The sequence below is a fragment of the Oryza sativa genome, chromosome 12 (genome assembly GCF_034140825.1).
Source record: "Oryza sativa Japonica Group chromosome 12, ASM3414082v1".
NCBI classification, from domain to species: Eukaryota; Viridiplantae; Streptophyta; class Magnoliopsida; order Poales; family Poaceae; genus Oryza; species Oryza sativa.
The window spans coordinates 18,527,321-18,534,173 of record NC_089046.1 but is presented as its reverse complement, the minus strand read 5'-3'; the positions used below and the strand labels follow the sequence as shown (position 1 = coordinate 18,534,173).

General features: G+C 36.4%; 2 pseudogenes; both read left to right on the top strand.

Annotated features, from left to right (window-relative positions):
• The first annotated feature begins 227 nt into the window (after positions 1-227).
• Positions 228-5,373, top strand: LOC136354579 (uncharacterized; annotated as a pseudogene).
• LOC136354750 (uncharacterized) lies at positions 4,650-5,226 on the top strand (annotated as a pseudogene).
• Positions 5,374-6,853: the final 1,480 nt, after the last annotated feature.

Genomic DNA, 6,853 nt, shown 5'->3' with positions numbered 1-6,853 from the left:
CCCAGATACTCTTTAGTTCTTTAAAAACTTTTTGGCAATGTGCAACTACTTCCGAACATCCACTACACCATGTACCAAAATTGGTGACAAACATCGTCAAAAAAATTCATTTTTCGTTCATTAGAAACTTGGAACAACAAGGGGAGGTAAACAAAGGAAAGGCAAAGGTTGAGGTCAAAGGATCAGGCAAACCTTATTGTTATAGATGTTATACTAAAGGGCATACAATGCAGGAATGTTCTTCTAGGTTTTACTATGAGATTTGTGAAAGTGAGGATCATGTTGCTTCTCGTTGCCCAATTTTTAGGTCATCTGTTAAACCTGTTGCTCAGTTATGTGGTTATGCTGGAGATGGTTTGGGTTTCTTCCATATACCTCTTTCAGCTGGAATGAGGGTTAAGCATGAGCCTAAAGCGGCTATGGTTAAGGTCACTAAAGGACAGATGTCTGTAAGTTCTATTATTTCTGAGTTGGAGAGGTTCATACCTGGTAGATGGAAGTGGGTGGTGCATGATAATGGTGATGGGACTTTTCGTTCTTCTGCAGCTGAATTAAGTCGTATGGTCGAATGGGGCAAGGTACACACTAAAGTTGGTGAGGCTGAAATGGAGATTGTGGAAAGGGGAGTTGGGAATGAGGTGAAATATGTGATGCCAAAAGTGTGGGTATAGTGCAAAGGTCTTCCTTCTGAATTGAGAGAGTATTTAATCATTTGGGCTGTTGGTTCCATCCTTAGAATTACTAAAGCTGTTGATATGATATTTACTAGAAGGTATGATATAGCTCGCTTACAAGTTTTGGTTCTTGATCCGTCTCTGATTCCTGATGTGGTGGATATGGTTATTGGTGATCACTTGTATGAGCTGTTTAGAGTAGAACCTGAAAATGGGCCTAAGGAGCCTGTGCCTATGGAGATGGAGAATTTGGATGATGGGGATTTGGAAAAGAAAAAAGAGGGGAACGTGAATCAGGATCTGGGGAAGGGGGCTGGTTTATTTGATTCAGGTAATAGCTCTAAGATGGGTTCTGGTGGTCAATTTAGTGAGAGGGGTTGTCCTTCTGCTCCCTCTTCTCAGCTAAATCTGATACCTGAATCTGATGGCTTGACTGTTTCTGATGAAGAATTTGATGGTTTAGATGAGGAGACTATAATGGTTGACAAGGCCCAGATTCAGGAAAGTCTTGTGGCAAAGCTCTCTGTTATCCCTGAGGCAGTAATCTCTCCATCAAGGAAGAGTAAGAGAAGGGAAAGTGATAGCGATTAGCTTGTTCTTGAAAGGGCCGAAAAGTTGAAGGCTGATAAGAACTTGGAGAACCTGCAGGCTTAAGGTAATTCAGTTAATAATGTTTCTTTTACACAATTTTCAAATGATCAAATATCTGCACATCTTCAGAATCTTGGTGTTATACCTTCTAGTAAAAATGTTGTTTTAGATGATGCAATTAATGATTTGAAATGTGTAGAAAATAATAGGATAAGCGAATATGCTTGTTCTTCTATTAATCAAGTTTGTACCCCTAATGTTGATACTGAGTCATTAGATGACCAGTTGGAGGATAATTTTTTACTACAACATTTATGTAGTGAAATTATGGAAGAGATCATGGATTTTAGTGAGGACTGTGAGAATAGTCTTAAAAACACTTTAAATCCTATGGCATCTTCTCCTAACTCTAAGAAAAAGAGTAAAAGGGGGAAAAATAAGAAAAATAATAAAAATAGTTTCAAATGAAGGGAATCTTTTAGAATTGTGATGGGTTTAAGGACCCAAAATAACATAAGTTTATTTCTGACTTGACCAAGGAACATCAACTTGACTTTATAGCATTGTCTGAGACGGTTAAGAAAGAATTTACTCCAGCTGCACTTAAAAATCTTTGTGCTGGTAAGGAGTTTTTGTGGCATTGTAAACCTCCCAGAGGTAGGTCTGGGGGTCTTCTGTTAGGCATCAATTTACTAAACGTTGATATTGGTTTAATTGATGAAGGTGATTTTTATATTAAGTTCCATTTATGTAACAAAGTTGATAAGTTCAAGTGGGCTTTAGTTTTAGTTTACGGACCGGCACAAAATGAACTTAAGGATCAGTTTCTTGCTGAATTAGTTAATTTGTGCAGTCATGAATCCCTACCAATTCTCATTGATGGTGATTTTAATATTTTACGTAGCCCTGATGAAAAAAATAATGACAGTTACGATGATAGATGGCCCTTTCTTTTTAATGCTATTATTGATGGACTGTGTCTTAGGGAGTTGCAAATGTCAGGTACGATTTATACTTGGGCAAATAACTTAGCAAATCCAACTTATGAGAAACATGATAGGATTTTGATGTCCACTGAGTGGGAACATAAATTTCCTTTATCCTCGGTGGTTGCTCTTAATAGAGATATTTCAGATCATACTCCACTTTTTTTAAATACAAACTCCACCTCTTCAGGTAATGCACAACATAGTTTTAAATTCGAACTTGGTTGGTTATTACGTGATGGCTTTGTAGATATGGTAAAGGAGGTCTGGTCTAGTGTACATGAGGGTAATACTCCTATGGAGCGATGGCAGGCGAAGATTCGCCGATTAAGACAGCATTTGAGAGGATGGGCTAAACATACAAGTGGTATGTATAAAAAAGAAAAAAAAGGAGATTTTGGATAGGTTGGATTTGTTGGATAAAAAGGCTGAATCTGTTCTTCTAATTCACGAGGAAATTGATTTTAGATGGTTTTGTAGGAATAGATTATCTACTCTTATGAGAGAAGAAGAAATTAAGTGGTATCAAAGGGCTAAAACTAAGGATATTTTGGAGGGTGATTCAAATACAAAGTATTTTCATTTGGTTGCTAACGGCAAACATAGAAAAACTAGAATTTTTCAACTTCAAGACGGGGATCAATTGATAAATGGTGATGCAAATCTAAAATCGCATATTACCACTTATTATAAAGACCTCTTTGGTCCTCCTGATGATTCTGATCTCCAGTTTGATGAAAATAATTTTGTGGACATCCCACAAGTATCTCAATTAGAGAATGAAGCTTTAATACAAGAATTCATTGAAAAGGAAATTAAAGAGGCTATTTTCCAAATGGAACATAATAAAGCTCTGGGTCCTGATGGATTTCCTGCTGAGTTTTATCAGGTCTTTTGGGATGTCATTAAGGATGATATGTTGGATCTTTTCAGAGATTTTCATAATGGTACTTTGCCTTTATTCTCCCTTAACTTTGGTACTATTATTCTTTTGCCTAAGTGTGCTGAGGCCATGAAAATTCAACAATATAGGCCTATCTGCTTACTTAATGTTAGTTTTAAGATCTTTACCAAAGTTGCTACGAATAGAATAATGAGTGTTGCTCAAAAGGTGATTAGCCCTACTCAAACTGCTTTTATACCTGGGAGAATATTATGGAAGGTGTTGTTATTTTGCATGAAACTATGCATGAATTACATCGCAAAAATAAAAGTGCTGTGATTTTTAAGATCGATTTTGAAAAAGCCTATGACAGGTTTAAATGGTCTTTTGTACATCAAACGCTCAGAATGAAAGGTTTCTCTCCTAAATGGTGTGAGTGGATAACTTCTTTTATTCAAGGGGGACATGTTGGTATTAGAGTAAATGATCAGACCGGTAATAATTTTCATACTTACAAAGGTCTAAGGCAAGGAGATCCTTTATCTCCAATTCTTTTTAATATAGTAGCAGATATGCTTACCTTATTAATTAAGAGGGCTAAAGATGCTGGTTCATTGAATGGGGTAGTCCCTCACCTAGTGGATGATGGTTTATCTATTTTATAGTATGCGGATGATACCATCATTTTTTTGGAACATGACTTACAACAAGCGAAGAATCTTAAATTGATTTTATCTTTGTTTGAAAAGTTGTCTGGCTTGAAAATAAATTTTTATAAGAGTGAATTATTTTGTTTTGGTCAGGCAAAGGAATATTATGATGAGTAATTCTAACATCTTTGGTTGTAAGTTTGGCTCTCTCCCTGTTAAATATCTTGGTATACCAATGCATGTTAGAAAACTAAATAATAGAGATTGGAAAATGATTGAGAAAAGAATTGAGAAAAAACTTAGTAGTTGGAAAGGAAAACATTTATCTGTTGGGGGTAGACTGGTTTTGATTAACTCTGTACTTTCAAGTTTAGCTATGTTTATGATATCTTTTTTTGACATACCGAAAGGGGTTCTTCAAAAAATTGATTATTATAGATCATGGTTCTTTTGGCAAGGGGATGACCATAAAAAAAGTAGACTTACTAGATGGGATATCATTTGTCAACCTAAGGATCAGGGAGGTTTAGGGGTTCATAACTTGGAAATACAAAACAAGTGTCTCCTGAGTAAGTGGTTGTTTAAGTTGATTAACAAGGAAGGTGTATGTCAAAATCTATTGAAGAGAAAGTATCTCTACAGTCAGTCTATAACCCAAGTTAATAAGAAACAGGGCGATTCTCATTTTTGGTCAGGTCTCATGAAGGTCAAAGATACCTTCTTAGATATGGGTTTTTGGATTGTAAATAATGGGAAACAAATAAGGTTCTGGGAAGATAAATGGCTAGGAAACCTGGCTTTTAAAGACAAATATACATCTTTATACTCTATTGTCCGAAGGAAAAGTTCTACTATTGCTAATGTTATGAGATCTGTTCCACTCAATGTTTCCTTTAGGAGATCATTAGTTGGTCAGAATCTTGCATATTGGCACGAATTGTGTGCTTCTATTGTACATATTCAATTGAATCAATCCTCTGATAGCTTTAGATGGAATTATCATCAGAATGGAATATTTTCTGTTAGGTCGATGTATCTAGCTTTAATTAATAATGGTTATATTGAGAGAAAAAAAGATTATTTGGAAGCTTAAGATGCCACTTAAGATTAAGATTTTTATGTGGTACTTGCTTAAAGGGGTTGTGCTAACCAAGGATAATTTGGCAAGATGAAATTGGAATGGCAGTTTAAGATGTTGTTTTTGTATGAAAAATGAGACTATTCAACATCTTTTTATAGAGTGTCATTATGCAAAATTTGTTTGGAGAGCAATACAGTTCTCTCTTGGTTTATACCTTCCTACTACCATATCTAATATGTTTGATGGTTGGCTCTTGGAGGTAGACAAGAAGAAGAGTAAACTCATATTTGTAGGAGCTTCTGCCATATGTTGGGCTCTGTGGTTGACTAGCAATGATATGGTTTTTGACAAATCACCATCTATCTCATATATGCAGGTAATTTTCAGGGCAACATATTGGCTCCGATTTTGGGCACAACTGCAAATGTGTGAAGATGATCGAGATCTTATGAAGGTTGCATGTCGTAGGCTTGAGATAACGGTCATGCAACTCCTTGCAAACTATTGATGGAGATTCACAAATAGACTTGAATAAATGTGCTCTCCTTATCTTAGTTTGATCTTTTATTTTGTTGGGTGTGTTTAATTAATTTGAACTACACTCAGTGTTTGGGTGTTACTTTTGTAATAATTGGCTATAGCTCTGATGAACAAAGGCCGGGATGTTTTATTCCATTATCTAAAAAAATTAGAAACTTGGAAATGTGCATGCACTTATTCATCTATGACTATGTTCACAAGATCAAATCAATCCGTATGAAGGAAATGGTTACAATTACATGTTAACTGTTCATGTGTGGATGCATCCAACATGTTCTCGAAAAAATCAAATCAAATAATGGATACAAACGTAATCACTATATATGATGCAATCAATTATATTACTGTTTATAGCTTGTAACCGTAGGTTAAGCCTTATCCAAACAGTATTTTTTTTCTCTGCGCTCCACCTGAATTTTCTGTGGTATTTCTATAGTGAACATGAATAGACCGAATTAACTGGGTGAGCATCACAATTAGTGGATCCATCTTCTTTGTACGTTAGGATATATAGCAACAAATTGCGTGTCAAAGGGAGAAAAGACGAAGCTGTACGAACTCATCTTGTGTTTTCTATCATCATCAGTCCCATTTTCCAGCAAATGCATGACCTACAATGCATGCAGGTCACAACCGTGGGTAAGTGTAAGACAAGCCGTCTCCTTCATATAATTTTATACCTCTCACCAAATGTTGTTCATCGTGAGTTGCAAGGGGAGGGGGGACACATGCATGCCCTAGGCAACCTGCGCGACGACCCGGGGCCTGTGGCAGAAGCCCCATTTAGTACTTCTATTGTGTAGGACCCAAACTTCCATGGACGGGGCTAAGGCCTTGGCCAATTTCTAGTTCCGCCCTTCAGAAGTTCATCTACAATCTAGAAATTCGGTTAATCCGTGTTGCTTAGAGTTCATCTCACTTGTTTTCTCGATGCCTCTCATTCTCAGATCTTAGCTGAGTACCTCAATCTTACTCTTATGACACTATGATGGTTGCACAGTTACTCTACTAATCCTTCCATCCCATCGTTATCCAATCTTTCTTGTTTCACTTTTATAGGACAAGGATGAATCGTCTAGGGGTGAAGAGTTTGATGGGTGTATGTGTTTATAGTGGCATATTTATTGTTCAGTTGGCGTGTTAGGTCCCGTGTTCAATGAACTGAATGTGAACCTTTGCACTTACGAACATCGGGAAAGCGGTGCTCAAATGAGAAATATGGAAATTTTGTTGTTTCGAGATAAGCTATGACTTAATATTCACAAAATCAACATGGGAGATATAGCTAACTCGTTGTTGAGGAATCGCTTACTAGTTTTGGTGAACACTGTTTAATTTTAGTAGGTATGAAATCTCCTACAAGCGAACTTGTACTCTGATTTTGCTTGGATGGTTAGTCTCAATTTCAATAACAAAGAAGAGGGCATATGATCAAAATTTACTTTTTA